The sequence below is a fragment of the Etheostoma spectabile genome, unplaced genomic scaffold (assembly GCF_008692095.1).
Source record: "Etheostoma spectabile isolate EspeVRDwgs_2016 unplaced genomic scaffold, UIUC_Espe_1.0 scaffold00005615, whole genome shotgun sequence".
NCBI classification, from domain to species: domain Eukaryota; kingdom Metazoa; phylum Chordata; class Actinopteri; order Perciformes; family Percidae; genus Etheostoma; species Etheostoma spectabile.
The window spans coordinates 63648-77168 of record NW_022603279.1 but is presented as its reverse complement, the minus strand read 5'-3'; the positions used below and the strand labels follow the sequence as shown (position 1 = coordinate 77168).

Here is a 13521-nt window from a genome sequence, read left to right as displayed (position 1 = left end):
AAAGAATTGATACATACATAAAATACATTTCTGATCTGTTACTACACTATGACCCCCCCAGACCTCTCAGGTCATCTGGGACAGGTCTGCTTTCTGTCCCCAGAGTCAGAACTAAACAGGGTGAAGCAGCTTTCAGTTTCTATGCTCCTCATATCTGGAATAAACTCCCAGAAACCTGTAGATCCGCTGCTACTCTCAGTTCTTTTAAATCAAGGCTGAAGACCTTTCTTTTTGATGTTGCCTTTCTTTAAATGGTTGTTCATTTCTTTAATGATTAATTTTGTAAACTGCACTGTAACTTTTATTCTTGTGTTTTATCTATTTTTATTTTTTAACTGTTTTTTTAACTGTTTTTGTGTAAAGCACTTTGAATTTCCCTGTTGCTGAAAAGTGCTATGAAATAAAGCTGCCTTGCCTTGAATAGGTTATCAATGTTAGTGCAAATCGGCATTGCATTCCTTTTCAGGTTGTCGTGGCCGAGTGGTTAAGGCGATGGACTTGAAATCCATTGGGGTCTCCCCTTTGCAGGTTTGAGTCCTGCTGACAACGAAAGCCATGATTTAATTGTGGTCACACATCCCTTTATACCAAATGGCAGATGTGCCTTCATTGACAATCTTGTAATGTCTCATAGGTACTGGAAGCCACCGATGCATCTCTGAGCATTTATGTTTGAGTCTCAATAACCAGATGTTTTTCAAGATTTGCAGTGAAGGTTATTTTGTCCAGAGATGGTGGTACAGTGGTGAGCATAGCTGCCTGCCAAGCAGTTGATATGACTTTGATTCCCAGCCAGTAACTTTCTTCGAGTGATGTTACTTGCTTTATTTGTCAAAAAGTAACCAGAAAGGTTACTTTCCCAACCCGGTTTGATAAAACACTAGATCTCTGTTATATCGCACAAATAAGAGAACATGACAATCAATCAAGCTGCCTCCATGAGGATCCACAGACATAGACGTGTTCCACCATCCGCAATTAAGCCTGTCTCCTCAGCTTCTAGGCGCTGCTGCATCACTTCCTCTTCAGCTGGAGAGTTTGCATCTGCGTTTGTGAGCTCACAGTTTTATGCCAAGAATGGTCTGGTCTCTCCCTCTTCCCCAGATAACATTCTCTCTGAGTTCCATTCCACATGCACTGAAATCCTAGACTCTATTGCCCCTTATCAAATTAAAGCTGTTAAACCTAAGGCGGACCCCTGGCTAAATGACACCACAAGGGCCCTTAGGCAACACTGCAGACAAGCTGAACGAAGATGGAAAGACAATCTACATGTGTCACTGGGTGTATTAAGGGACAGTCTATCACATACCAGAATGCTGTGAAGGTGGCGAAGATGCAGCATTTCTCTTCTGTCATAGCTAGCAATTGCTACGAACCTAGATTGTTCTTTAATTCTATTAACTCTGTCATAAATCCATGCACCTCTGCTCCGACAGATGGGTCAATTAGTACATGTGAGAAATGTCTCGCTTATTTTATTGACAAAGTAGCATCTATCAGGAAAATAACCTAATGCTAATTTTAAGGTCTTTTTTTTTAGATTATTTTTTGGGCATTTTAGGCCTTTAATTGACAGGACAGTTTGAGATATGAAAGGGGAGAGAGAGGGGGAGTGCCATGCAGCAAAGGGCCACAGGCTGGATTCGAACCCGAGCCGGCTGCGTCGAGGAGTAAACCTCTATATATGGGCACCCGCTCTACCAACTGAGCTATCGCCAATTTTAAGGTCTTTTTATCTGCTTCTCCTACACACTCAGCTGTGTTTGAGGAATTTAAGCCAGTTTCTCTGATGTTACTTAGTGAGGTTGCCAGAGATGGGAAGTAACAAAGTACAAGTACTTCGTTACTGTACTCAAGTAGATTTTTCTGATATTTTTACTTTACTTTACTATTTATTTTTGTGGTGACTTTTTACTTCTACTCCTTACATTTTAACACAAATATCGGTACTTTCTACTCCTTACATTTTAAAAATTGGCTCGTTACTTTCGTTTTGTACAAGAGGTTATGTCGGAAAATAGCGCGGACACGCGCCTCACACCGCGAGCGGGTGCGCGCTACGCGGAGAGAAAAGTGAGAGAAATGAAAAGGAGACTAGCTGTCCGGAGGGTAATCAGCTGATATTGTGTGTGTGCGTCTTTGAGAACTGTAAGTCGTATAACTCATGTTGTCAGTTCACTTAAGCCTGTTGTATTGGTCTATAGTTCTTCACATTTAAAGTAAGTTAGCTAGTGGTTTTGGTGTGTTCTTCACCTGTTAGCTGGGTTGCACGTTGATATTAATCAACACTTTCACCAGCTTTATTCGCATGAGTTTTTTTTTTTTTGACCAAACTTCAGATACTGTAATTCAATTGACAAGTGGATAGAAACTTAGCTAGAGAGAAGTTGTCTCTGTCTGTGTTTTAACAAACACACCTGGGGTGAAGTTGGAAACCAGAATCAGCTTTAATCCAGTCCTCATCTAGTCCTCAACTTTCACATCATTTCACTGGAGTTATACTTATTATTGTTTACGTCATACATCTACTGTACGTTGCATTTGACGCACGACTAAGACAACTCAACAGATTCTGCATTCTGCATTCATTCACAGAAAATCATTGAGGCTTGATGGATCTAACGTTAACGAATCAATAGATTCATAACAAATTAAACAACTTTTCTTACAACGAAAGGTTTATTTCTACTGACAGTCTGCCGTTGCGCCACAAGGTCTACTTACTAATGCATATACACATCAACTTTCTTTTTGATTAATGCATATACAAATCAAATTTATTTTAAACTGCAGTTCTGGAATGTTAAGTTGCAGTTCTAGAACAATAGGTTGAAGTTCTGGAATGTTCTAGAACAATAGGTTGAAGTTTTAGAATTTGAACCTGCATTGTCACCAGACTTTAGTTTGATCTGAGGAACAGGAGGTCAGCACAGGCCATGATCGTAAAATGCTGGCACATTTTAGTCTGGTAATTTACAGGGGTTTTTACACTGGGATGGAACTGCTAATCTTGCGGTTAACACTCTGGGCCCTGAGGCCATTTTTACAGTTTAATTTCCGTCTGGATTTATTTTATAAAAAAGCTTGTAAAACATCAACCCTGTTGTCTACAGTCAAGATATGAACATCATTTTTTTTCAGGAAAAACTGGGTTATTAGAATATTTGGGTTGCAGTGAGGTCACTTGCATGTTAAAAATGGTTGTAGGGCCTTAAAGATAAATAAATAAATAAATAAATAAATAAATGAATCTTCCAGATATGTATTGATATCACAGACAGATACTTAATGAATAAGCCATTTTCCATTCTAAAACACTTCTCATATGTCTTGGGAGTCACACTGTGAAGAAATAATCATTATAACTTATACAGTTGACAAAATACATGCATTTTTTCCAAAAAAGTCAAGACGTTTTGCTCTCATGACATTTACTTATGCCAATAATCAACATAATAATGTCATGTTTATTGATATTACACCCACAGCAATGTTATACAAGCAAATATGTGTCTAAATAGTGCACCATTTGGCCTTCCATAGAGTATATAGGCATTTTTGTCCCCTCTGGCCTTCCATACAAGAGTTTGCCTTTATCTCCCATATATGGGCATGCACTTCCTGAAACAACAGACGGGACAGACAGGGCAGACGCTGAGGAACGATCTAGCGGCGGAAAATGAGCCAAAACGCGATGAATTATGGATATAAAGTGGACCAATCTTGGATATAACAGTATGGATTTAAAGCCCAAAGAGGCTGAAGTTCCAGGCTGGATAGAAAATCCCCTGTAGAGGCTAGAAAGACCCGGAAAAGACCGCCGTAAAGCCGAAAGCGTCAGGATTCAAACAAAACCGAAAGTGAGTAAATCACTTGTATGGTTCAAAAGTTATTAAACTATGAATCAGAGGTACTTTTTTACTCGTGGGCGAGTGTCTCGGGCTCAGAGGGTTAATTAGGCATTACGTTCCTCACTACAGTGTGTACAAGAGCTCAAAACATAGACCTACTTACCTACTTGACATTTAAGTTTAACATTCAAAAACAAAAGTAGATACTGCAGTCATCCTGATCACAGCCACGGGGGGGGGTCTGCATGTGCTTTCTTACCAGCAAGTTTCTGGAGGTCCAAATGGCATCTTTGATGGCGGCCAGGGTGAGCCACTGATTTGCAAAGTCACATTCTGGTATCTGTTTCTTTGGTCTCGCCCTATATAGCACTAGCTGTGCTGTAAGGACCTCCCTTGCTGGTAAGTAAAGGAATTGCAAGGAGCCGGGCGTTGCCTACAGGTCTACGGCAGCGCTGCACTCCCAGAGCAAATGCCTCACCAACTTCTTTAGCTCCTTCGTCACTCTTCTTTGCACTCATTCCCACAGGAAATAAAAAATGTCTCGTTCCAGGTCTAAAATCTTTTTTCTGGGTGGAATACGCGTCAATTAATCTGCGAGTTCATGTGAATGTTTTTGCAAAATCTGAACAAACACCCCTCCAGGGGATCCTGTGTCATCACATTCACAAGAATGGGAAGTGCGCTCATATGAAATTAAATTAATTAAATAAAATATAAAGAACTGCTAAGTTCTTATTTCCCAATATAATGTCTCATGAAAGTAGTTTCAGATGAAAACACTAGCTGTCAGAAGTGGGATTTGAACCCACGCCTCCAGTGGAGACTGCAACCTGAACGCAGCGCCTTGGACCGCTCGGCCATCCTGACTGATCCAACAGAGGATCAGAAGGATAATATAGTAAATTAAACATGTCATGATATAGCAGGTTCTCAGTCATCCATGTCATAGTTAACAAGGGAAAGTTTCTCAACTGTCAGCCCAAATATATGGGCGTTCATGGAGACATGGTCACCAGGGTGGCAATGTGCTTGACAATGGCAATACATTGCGCGGGATGTGAAGGCAATGTGCAATACAGGCCAAATCCTATGGTGGGAATCAAGATCCACCGATGTTTCTGACCACAATGTCCACCTGAATCCAGAAATGTCCCTGCCAGATGGGAAATAGACTGACAATTGGGTCAAAATTGTGCAATTATCTTCAAAATGTCCAACTGAGTCCACAAATATACCTGCCAGATGGGAAATAAAACTGATAGCTGTCTTCATGGTCTAAACGTGTCAAATATAAGTACAATGCCCACATTGAGTCCAGATGTGTCAGTTTTGGTTCCTGATCCATGCATCACTCATACCTGGCGAATAAAGCTGATTCTGATTCTGATCTATGCTCACCACTATACCACCAACGCTGGTCAACACAATTTTCACTTCAAATCTTTAATACATCTGGGCATTGAGACTGAAGGTGCGCTCTATCACTGGGCTACAGCCCCTGATGATTCAGAAAATCCCTCCAGGGGGGTACTGTGTTATTACATCAACAAGAATGGGAAGTGTGTTCATATACATTGTTGCCCTTTGATACCTCAGTTTGTAGAATGGAGGACTGTAGAAGTGTAAATCTGAAATCCTTAGGTCGCTGGTTCAAATCCGGCTCGAAGGAGCACTCATTTCAATGAAGTCTTTCTGATTCTGATGTAGAGATGGACAGACGACCCAAAAGCATAATACTTCTTGCCAAGACAGAACAAGAAAAAAAAGAAGAGGTGAGGGAGATAGAGTTAAGTCCTGACAGAATAGAGAACTACAGATAAAAGATGTGAAATAGTGCCAAGTGTGAACAGAAGAATTGGAAAAAAAAACTAGCTTCTCTTCTTTCCTGTTTTGTACACAACCCAAAGTTTTACAAAACAAAATATAACTTTCCCCGAATCCCTCAGTTGAATCACAGTCAATATTTGTCTCACAAACCGTCTCAATGTCCAATTTAAATAATTTATCCAACAGAATTGAATCTTTAACTTACCCCTGCTGTTTGAAATTGCTTCCTTGTCGTTTGGATTTCAGAGTGGTATCAGCGAGCCCTCCGCGGTTTCTGAGCCTCTCTCTCTCAAAGATGTTTGGCGAGGTTTCGAGGCAGGTGATCATCAGATCCCTGGATGCATGGAATCAGCAGTTGTCTCCTACAAGGAGAACACACAGAGGACAGATACAAAAGTCATATACTCTGAGAGGCACTGGAGATCTTATCATGAATAATTGATATGAAAATCATTGGTTAAACGTAATTTTGTGTTGGGGTTCTAGCGTTAAATTAATAAGGAAGAATTTGACAAATCTAAACCAACCAACCACAAACTTATTCTTTCAAATCTTACACCTGAATCTGTCAAGTCCTGACGATTCCCTGACCGGGAATTGAACCCGGGCCGCAGCGGTGAGAGTGCCGAATCCTAGTCACTAGACCATCAGGGAGTCACATCTGTTAAATTTATCTTTGTAGATGTGAGTTTCCTTTTCACTTACTGGAATGACTCATATTGTTTTAGGCGAGGAATGGCGCCTGGCTAGAGCTTCAGAAGGTAGGACATGACAGATTACACATCTGTCACATAGTCAGTTTGTATTCTTAAATACCAAGTCTCTTGCTGTTCCTTGACCAGTTGCCCCCCCCTGCTTTGCAGTTTCTATCAACGTAAAATGAAGCAGAGGATGGAACAATTTGGAGGCATAACAGAGAACTAGCTTTTCAAAGCTGCCGTGACCCGGATTCTAACCGGAGTTGCTGCAGCCACAACTCAGAGTACTAACCACTATACGATCACGGCCACTTGGTAGCAGTAGGGCCTTGTTGTTGTGAAAGCATAGTGGGAACTCTGAATATCAACTCTACTGATGTTTTCCCGCTTTCACAGATTGTTGACTAATAAATGAAAATTTTATGAATGGTTTATCCAGCATGCTGATTCTGTCCTTCAGGGACACATTTTTCCTTTTCAAGGAAAGATGATTAGCAAGCCAAAATAGAAAAACAACAGCAAAAGCTTGATTATTGCTGTAGTTGACTGACACCAAGAGGCTTAGATTACTTTAATTACTCATCATTTGGCTCTTTATAGATGTACATTTTCTTTGTAGAGTTTGTACTGGGGGGTAAAGTTGGAAATGACGAACAAGGGATTTAGTCACTAAAGACAGTACGAGCTAGCCAGGAGTCGAACCTAGAGTCCAAAGTCAGACTCTTTATCCATTGCGCCAAAGCTGGGGATCAACAGTCTCATAGGGGGGTGGAAGAAGAGGAAAAAGGGGAAGAGAGAGGGACGAAGGAAAAAGAAGAAAAGGAAGAGGAAAAAGGAGGAAAAAAAGAGGAAATGAGAGAAAAGATGAGAAAGATGCTAAATTACACACAAAGGAAAATCACATCTACAAAAATAAATCTGACAGTCGGACTCCCTGATGGTCTAGTGGCTAGGATTAGGCGCTCTCACCGCCGCAGCCCGGGTTCAATTCCCGGTCAGGGAATGGTCAGGACTTGACAGATACAGGTGTTACATTTAAAAGAGAAAGTTCCTGGACTAGTTTTGGTTGATTTAGATTTGTCAAATTCTTCCTCATTAGTTTAAAGCTAACCCCAACACTTTTAAAGAGTACCATTTCCTTTAAATCAGACCCCCGACAGCAGATGTATCCTTTTGTCATCATTGATGGGTCATAAACACTTCATCCGCCTCCATCTCAATGACAATTATTTTCATTTTTTCAAGCAGTAACTAAACCCCTAACCAACATTTTTAACTGAAAACAATGTACTTGAGTGTCAAATAATGTTATTGTTGGATTCACGTCCAAATTTTGACATTTTAGTGCAATGCAAAGGTGCATAACAGATTGCTTTCTGCTTACCTGGAGCGACACAAAGCAGGGGGGGCCAACTAGTCAAGGAACAGCAAGAGACTTGGTATTTAAGACTACAAACTGACTATGTGACAGATGGGTAATCTGTCATGTCCTGCCTTCTGAAGCTCTAGCCAGGAGCCATTCCTCGCCTAAAACAATATGAGTCATTCCAGTAAGAGAAAGGAAACTCACATATACAAAGATAAATTTAATAAACGTGATTCACTGATGGTCTAGTGACTAGGATTCGGCGCTCTCAACGCCGTGGCCCGGGTTCAATTCCCGGTCAGGGAATAGTCAGTACTTGACACACTGTACAAAAAAACTGTTATTTTACATACATTTTCCTGTTAACTTTACAGATTATTTCTATTTTTTTTTAAATACAGAAAAACACCAATAAATTACAAAAATAAACTGTGAATTTAAGGGACAACTAGCACGTGTAAAACCACCTTTGGGAGTGGAACATGGATGTGTAGAGATGGGCTTTCAAACAATGCACCTTTTGACATTTTGACATGTCACAGTGGGAAAAGCAAAGGTGTAAATAAAAATGAATTATGGCTTAACTCAAGTTACGTTTTTACAGTAGACATAAGGCATTACAAAGTCAAGAAACTAGGTGCTGATAGTGAAGGGCAAATGAAGCTTTGGTGAAGCACTGAACCACTTAGAGGAATTGGTTTGAAAATGGGTTCATTACTAGAAGCTTCAGTAACAGGGACCTCGCCTGGTGAAGGGCCAAGGCTGCATCCAAATGATCCCGACAAGATAGTGGACAGGAGGCTTTAGACTAGTGACACTCACGTGTACTAACAATGGAATAGCATTCTTTTTAAAATAAAGATTGACGGATTTGTGTATTGTATTATTGGGTATTAGGTAAAGAGTGGTTGGGGAAACAGAGGATGTGCTGGGAAAGTATGGCACAAGTTGGGTGTGCTTGTGTAACTATGGCCGGGGGGTATGTGGGACAGGACTGTGGGTCGGCGTTGGTACCTGAGTGGTAATACATCCAACATGCTAACGCATATCCAACGCCATCACCCAGACATGCCAATCACTGGAACGAGACAAAAAAACTGTCCAACGTCTCCTCCCTACAGTGGTTAACCAGCCTTTAGATACAAATAGGGCCAAAAAATCACTGAATCAATAAGGATTTCCACATCACCTTCAACGCCCCGTATCCACTCGTAGAGTAACCTGGCTTCAAGTATTTGCTGTATGTACTCAAACCTCGTTACAACATGCCATCCCGTCCACCGGGACTTCAGTGGACCGTTCCACCCCTTTAATACATGTCAATCAAGCTGAGCCTGTAAAGGCCACACAGTCTGATTAGTCAAGCGGAAACACCTGTGGGAGTGGAACATGGATGTGTAGAGATGGGCTTTCAAACAATGCACCTTTTTGACATGTCAAAGTAGGAAACACAAGGTAGAAATCAAGAGAAATTATGGCTTAACTGTTCACATTTTTTCACTGGACATAAGGCATTACGCAGTCAAAAAAGTAGGTGTTAACCCTTTCAAGTAACCTCGTCCACCATGGACAAAACATACTTCAAGACTGACTATAATTTAACATGTTTATTACCTTCACACATGTAAGCTTTTCATATATCTGCTACTACCACTCTGATCATATTCCTTCCTCAATACTCCATTAAGAAGTAAAGAACAATCATCAATCACAGAGAGCATATGAAGTGAATCATTACTCTCTGTCAGCTTCACGTTCAGAAACGAATATCACGATTCATCATCATGGTCAGCAAGACCACACACTTTAGAAACACATTCCTCAAGTCAGAAACTCTAGAAATGATCCCTGAAAGTATAGTCTTGGTTAGACTGGGGGGGAAACTGCATCTCATTCACTGCAGAGTGATTGTCACTCAGGGTTCAGAGGGACAGAAGCTAATCGTTACGTGCTCCAGATGACTCTGAGGTGAGAAAATCTCTTTAGATCTTTAAGAAGACCGATATGTAGATTGAATTAGATTTTCAGTCACTGTTGTCTCAATACTTCAGTGTCAGCCTACTTATTCTCTACAATAAATGCTCCAGTCCTTTCTTTGCATTAATACTGGTTCTTAACAGGCTTCCACTGGCTCAGATTATAGAAAACCACAATATAAATTACCATTATTATGCGGACGACACACAAATTTACATAACCTTATCGCCAGGGGACTATAGTCCAATACATAAACTGACTAAGTGCATTGAACAAATTAACAGCTGGATGTGCCAGAACTTTCTGAAATTAATTTAAGGAAAAACTGAGGTGGTTGTTTTTGGAGCAAAAGAGGAACGATTAAAAGTCTGCGCTCAGCTTCAAACAACAATGTTAAAAACAACAGACAAAGCCAGAAATCTTGGTGTAGTCATGGACTCAGACCTGAATTTTAACAGCCACATTAAGACAATTACAAAGTCAGCCTACTATCACCTAAAGAACATATCAAGGGTTAAAGGATTTATGTGTCAACAGGATTTGGAAAAACTTGTCCATGCATTCATCTTCAGTAGACTTGACTACTGTAACGGGGTCTTTACAGGTCTCCCTAAAAAATCAATCAGACAGCTGCAGCTGATTCAGAATGCTGCTGCTCGAGTCCTCACTAAGACCAAGAGACTGGATCACATCACTCCAGTTCTGAAGTCTTTACACTGGCTTCCTGGGCCTTAAAGAATTGATTTCAAAGTACTTTTGCTAGTTTATAAATCCCTAAATGGTTTAGGGCCAAAATACATTTCTAATCTGCTACTACAATATGACCCCCCCAGACAAATCGGTATTGCACTACTTGTTAGGTTGTCGTGGCCGAGTGGTTAAGGCGATGGTCTTGAAATCCATTGGGGTCTCCCTTCGCAGGTTCGAATTCTGCCGTCAACGAAAGCCATAATTTAAAGGTGGTCACACATCCCTTTATAACAAATGGCAGATGTGCTTTCATGATCAATTTTGTAATATCTCATAGGTACTGGAACCTACCAATGCATCTCTGAGCATTTATTTACAGTCTCAATACCCAGATGTGTTGCAGAATTTGCAGTGAACATTATATGACGGTGGTATAGTGGTGAGCATATCTGCCTGTCAAGCAGTTGATATGGCTTTGATGCCCAGCCAGTAACTTACTTTGAGTGACATTATTGGCTTTATTAGTCAAAAAGTAACCAGAAAGGTTTGATAAAACATTAGATCTCTGTTATATCGCACAAATAAGGGAGCATAACAATCAATCAAGCTGCCTCCATGAGGGTCCACAGACATAGACATGTTCCACCACCCGCAATTAAGCCTGTCTCCTCAGCTTCTAGGCGCTGCTGCTAGCAATAGCTAGCAATTGCTACGAACCTAGATTGTTATTTAATACGATTAACTCTGTCATAAATCCATGCATAATTTTATTTATTTGATTAGGACAATGCACATTAATGAACATTTCTGTAAATGCGCCAGTGTTAGCCAATTGGCTAATTTTCAACTGTAGTCCTACCTAGGATGCATGTTTTTTATGGTGGGAAGAAACCAGAGCACCCGGAGGAAACCCACGCAAACACGGGGAGAACATACAAACTCCCCACAGAAAGGCCCGGAACGCCCTGGATTCGAACCAAGAACCTTCTTGCTGTGAGACAGAAGTGCTAACCACTTAGCCACCGTGTTGCCATGCACCTCTGCTCCGACAGATGTGACAGTTAGTACATGTAAGAAATGTCTTGGTTATTTTATTGACAAAGTAGCATCTATCAGGAAAATAACCTAGTGCTAATTTTAAGGTCTTTTTATCTGCTTCTCCTACACACTCAGCTGTGTTTGAGGAATTTAAGCCTGTTTCTCTGACGTTACTTAGTGAGGTTGTACAACACATAAAACCTACCAACTGTCCAATTGTCCAATACCAATTGTCCCCGACAGAATGGTGAAGGAGGTTTTTAATAGCACCATTGGGGCGAGTCTTCTTACTTATTTTAAGTTAATTGCTAAGCCTGTACTTTGTTACTTTTACTTGAGTAAAGAAGTTAAACCCATACTTCTACTTTTACCAGAGTATTTGTTAACACAATTATCTGTACTTCTACTTGCGTACAGGCAGTGAGTAGTTTTGCCATCTCTGACGGTCATTGGTATGCAGGTCACTTGATGTAATACAAGCAAATACATAAGGCCCCACCCAACAGTTTTGTGATACGTGGCGAGCAACTGTATGTCAATGATCAAGCTTGTTGCTGTGACCAAGAAACCACCAGCAAAACGACTGATATACCATCAGCTCCGAAATTTTCTTGGATGCCAAACATTTGAATTCAAATTATGAATCCAATCGACACGTAAGAACAATACAATGCACGTCCAGCTTCTACATTTCTGCATGAGTCAGCTTTCCCAATTTCTGAGTAACAGGAAAATAGCCTGATAAGCATACATGTGCAGCTCAACCTCAAAAAGCCATAAAGCAAATGCTTGTGGTTTAAAGATCGAGCTCCCGCTCAAAGAATATCAGACCGGTGCAGTCTCTGTGGCGCAATAGGTCCGCGCAGTCGGCTATTAACCAAAAAGATGGTGGTTCAAGTCCACCCAGGGATATTTGTTGCTTAAATAACCTGGAGTGAGCCAACTTGGGGATTTATACTTCCGCAGAAGACCATAGAGCAGCCCAAAGACAACCCAAGTGGCCTTATGTCTATCAGAAGTTACAGTTGTGCAAACCATGTGCATATTAATCTTTACGGTCATCAGAGATGGGAAGTAACAAAGTACAAATACTTTTTTAATGTTACTGTTTTACTTTTACTCTTTACACTTTAACACGAATATCGGTACTTTTTACTCCTTTCTTTTTACAAAATTGGCTCGTTACTTTAGTTTTGTACTAAAGGTCCTATATCAGGAGTGTTTGTGAATAGCGGAGAATAGCGCGAACACGCGCCTCACACCGCCATTTCCCATCTGGCAGGGACATTTCTGGATTCAGGTGGACATTGTGGACAGAAACATTGGTGGATCTTGATTCCCACGATAGGATTTGGCCTGTATTGCACATTGCCTTCACCTCCCACGCAATGTATTGCCATTGTCAAGCACATTGCCACCCTGGTGACTTTCTTCCATGTCTCCATGAACGCCCATATATTTGGGCTGACAGTTGAGAAACCTTCCCTTGTTAACTATGACCTGGATGACTGAGAACCTACTATATCATGACATGTTTAATTTACTATGTTATAATTTTGAGACATGTCCTACTGAACAACTGTAACAGCTGTCAGGATGGCCGAGCGGTCCAAGGCGCTGCGTTCAGGTCGCAGTCTCCACTGGAGGCGTGGGTTCAAATCCCACTTCTGACAACTAGTGTTTTCATCTGGAACTAATGTCTGAGACATGATATTGGAAATAAAGAACTTAGCAGTTCTTTGTATGTAAGAGGACATGAATGTGCGCAAGAAATGCAATAGTAAGTACAACATTATGTGAGTATCTTTATTGTCAACAGATGTAAAGTGACCATGTGTTTGTACACAGTAGACATATCTACTGCTGTATTCACTGTCTGTGGCAAGTCCTTTAAAATCTGTTCTTGACTTGCTTTTTCCCTCATCCTCTTAACGCTTAGCTAACTAAATGACTTAAGTTGGCCAATAATTGTGCAAAGCTTCATTGTGATTGTTGTGTGCCTTCAATATCATACATGTGGATATTGAGAAAAGAAACTGCCTAGCAAACACTTACATCAGATTTACAGGGT

At 40.7% G+C, this 13521-nt stretch overlaps 4 non-coding genes across 4 annotated transcripts; 3 read left to right on the top strand and 1 right to left on the bottom strand.

The window, feature by feature from the left end:
• Positions 1 to 466: 466 nt before the first annotated feature.
• On the top strand, positions 467 to 549 carry trnas-uga (transfer RNA serine (anticodon UGA)). The gene has a single exon. It is a non-coding gene; the product is annotated as a tRNA-Ser (tRNA).
• Positions 550 to 9394: 8845 nt separating this feature from the next.
• Positions 9395 to 9609, bottom strand: LOC116677671 (small nucleolar RNA U3). The gene has a single exon (XR_004329041.1). It is a non-coding gene; the product is annotated as a small nucleolar RNA U3 (small nucleolar RNA).
• A 973-nt stretch (positions 9610 to 10582) lies between these two features.
• trnas-uga (transfer RNA serine (anticodon UGA)) lies at positions 10583 to 10664 on the top strand. Its single transcript has one exon. It is a non-coding gene; the product is annotated as a tRNA-Ser (tRNA).
• Positions 10665 to 13040: 2376 nt separating this feature from the next.
• On the top strand, positions 13041 to 13123 carry trnal-cag (transfer RNA leucine (anticodon CAG)). The gene has a single exon. It is a non-coding gene; the product is annotated as a tRNA-Leu (tRNA).
• The last annotated feature ends 398 nt before the right edge of the window (positions 13124 to 13521 follow it).